Source organism: Octodon degus, unplaced genomic scaffold, assembly GCF_000260255.1.
Source record: "Octodon degus isolate 3935 unplaced genomic scaffold, OctDeg1.0 scaffold00209, whole genome shotgun sequence".
In the NCBI taxonomy this organism is placed as follows: Eukaryota; Metazoa; Chordata; class Mammalia; order Rodentia; family Octodontidae; genus Octodon; species Octodon degus.
The window spans coordinates 3,073,858-3,076,728 of record NW_004524785.1 but is presented as its reverse complement, the minus strand read 5'-3'; the positions used below and the strand labels follow the sequence as shown (position 1 = coordinate 3,076,728).

At 46.7% G+C, this 2,871-nt stretch overlaps 1 long non-coding RNA gene across 1 annotated transcript in view; it reads left to right on the top strand.

Annotated features, from left to right (window-relative positions):
- The first annotated feature begins 1,541 nt into the window (after nucleotides 1-1,541).
- Nucleotides 1,542-2,871, top strand: part of LOC111813650 — a 60,810-nt gene continuing 59,480 nt past the window's right edge. Inside the window, exon 1 of the long non-coding RNA XR_002818844.1 lies at nucleotides 1,542-1,602. This is a non-coding gene — a long non-coding RNA (uncharacterized LOC111813650). The remainder of the gene's footprint in view (nucleotides 1,603-2,871) is intronic.

The window sequence follows — 2,871 nt, the reverse complement described above, 5'->3', positions numbered from 1 at the left end:
TGAAGTAGAAAAGAGCTTGCTGGTTTGGGGGCCAGAAGGACAGTAGGGCAGAGTGGACTGAGGGGCAGGGCTGAACAATGCCTCAGCAGGGCCGAGCTGCACCAGACCTCACGGAGTTGTGAGGCCATATCCAGAGTTGGGATCTCATGCTAAATACAAAGGAAAGTTGTAGACATACTTTGAGACTGGAAAAAATATTTTAAATAGCAACAATATCAAAAAGGAAAGACAGAACAGTTCACCAGAGTGAAAACGTTGAATTGGTTATCCCAGTTGTGCTCTGAGCAGGCTATAACACTCTGGAAATGTCAGACTCTGACCATCTCTCTTACCTACAGTTTCCTTATCTGTAAAATGAAGTGATAGAATAAGTGATCTTTCTTCCTTCTTTGATATTTTGTGACCTGTCAGGAAACCTTATCAATAACCTTAATTGTCATTAAGGAGATTACACTAAGGGAGAAAGAGAGACACACCCAATCTCCTGTGGCCTGCCTCTCATGGCCATTCCAAGCAGTAGCAGGGCCAATTTCATGTTGACTGCAAAAGGATTTGAAACTGTAGTACTAGGCTCAGTAACTATTTCAATGCAGAACTCTGAAACAGGGTATTTACATAAAATGTGACGGTCTGCTAAGTTAACCATAGTGACTTCAACTGAAAGCTTCATGGCAGAGAACATTAGCAAGAGTACTGATTCCAGGGTGAATTTCACCAAGGCATTGTAAAAATGCCTATGAGCGATGTGCGCATTAATTATCTATTATACCACAAACCACACCAACAATTAGAGACTCTGGATTCCGGGGTTGACTGGGTTATTTTTGGCTGTCATAGCCTGGGGCTTGCTCCAGTCATTCATGTGACTGAATTTAGCTGGCAGGTGGCAGGACTGGGAGGGCAAGCCTCCCTCTCCTAGGGGGCTTTCATCTTGAAGGAGGTTGGGTCAGGTTTCTTCACTGCAAGCTTAGGGCAGCATTCCAAAAAAGCTAGGAGCAAAGCGCACATGGTTAGCTCATCAAATACTTCATTTGTTCATGTCGCAGGGGCCAAAGCGAGACACAAGGTCAGTGTGGGAGGATACCACAGAAAGGCACCTTGGTTAGCGTGCGGTCATTAGAAGCCATTAGTGTGACAATGTGCAAAGTTTCCCTCTTAGACTTGGACTGCAAGATATGCAAGCAACTAATTTCTAAGTTATGGCATTTTCCCCAAGACACTGTAGATAAGTTATGCTAGTAAAGGGCACATTTCGAGTTGCCTTATTAAGGGACTGAATCCTACATCAATGGCTCTGCTTGCCTCATACAGTTACTCATTAATTTTAAGCAGTGGCTTTGAGTAATTATGTACGTAATTTTTAGAGGAAAACAACATTTGCAATAATGGATTAAAGCACTCCCCACTATAATACCACGGCCTCCATTTGGATCTTGTGGCTTACTAATTCCATACTCAGCCACATCTCTTCTGTGCAAATATGTTTATGTGTGTGCCTGTCCCACCCACTACAGCTAAGTTTTCCTTGAGGAGAAGAACTCTACCTCACATATGATGGCTTCCTTCAGCCTTCCGGTACCTACAACTCTAAACAGATGCTCTGTAAGTACTTGTTAAATAAATTAATCATCAAGTGCCTCTACCACATACCTAGGGACTTCGTGTATCGACTAGACGGTTTCTTTCCCAATGTCATAAGACATCATTCTCCAGTTTACAGTCGAGAAGTGCATGGGTTGGGACTCCAGTCTAGGTCCCTCTGATGCAGAGTCAGTGGACTGTTGGTTTGTGTGCAGAACAGAAAGGAAGGTTTTTTTTTTGTTGTTGTTGTTGTTTTGTATTTTAGAGAAGGGTCTTCAGGATGTTCAGGGTCTCACTACTAGATCAGACTTGTAGTGATTCGCTTATTTACAGCCTCCCAAGAGCTGGGATTACAGGCGCACGGCAATACGCCCAGTCTCCCTGCACCTGCTCGCAGGCACTTTAATCCGCTCAGCTATTTGGCCTGCCCTGAGAAAGGAAAGTTCTTAAGGAGTGTGAGAGTGTGTTTGAGACAAGTTCAGGAAGGAATCAGGAAGAGGCAGTACACGGCAAGGGGCCTCAAACTGTTTATTGCCTTTGATATCAATAAAATAAGTACTTGTTAATTAAGAAGTGATCACAGAAACCCAGGTGGGAAATATACAGAAGAGCAGATTCAGTTCTAAATCAGAACAAACCAAGGCAAAGCTGCTTCTGGGGGTGCAGAAGCCAGGAGCTGCCCTGGGCTGACCTTGCTGGACACCACCCAAGGAGGATTTTAACTAAAGTTGTTCTCAGTTGAAAAGGCAGCCATTATTATCATTTGCTAGATCAGTAACCATACACATAATAATCACGAGAGCCCAGTCTACACATCAGAGGGCTGTGCAAATCACTTGGAGTTCATGATCTCAGTTAATACAATCATCTCAGGAAGTAGGTTTCATTATTCTTAATTTATAGATGAGTTAATTGTGGCCCAGGGAGATTAGCTTTCCTGAGGCTGCCCAGCTTCTGAGTGGTTGATTTGAAATCTGGGTGCGTTTGTCTAGAAGTCCCGAGAAACGCTTGGCGCTGGGCCTTGGGCGGCTTTGAAGCCGGGGCGAGGCGGGAGGTCGGCAGTCCCGTTCTCCTGGGCGACGCGGCGCGCGTGAAGGCTGCTGCAGCTCGGGTCTCCGCGGGGGAGGCCGGAAGATCAACTTGGGGCAGAGCCGCGACAGTCTCGCTTCCTCCTCGGTGGGCACCTTCCACAAGTCCTGATGGCGCTCGGGGCGGCCCGGACTCAGGCGCGCGAGCTGCGGCCCCGCCCCGCCCGCTGCGCTCGGCGGAAGGCGCGCCTGCAGGGCGAGC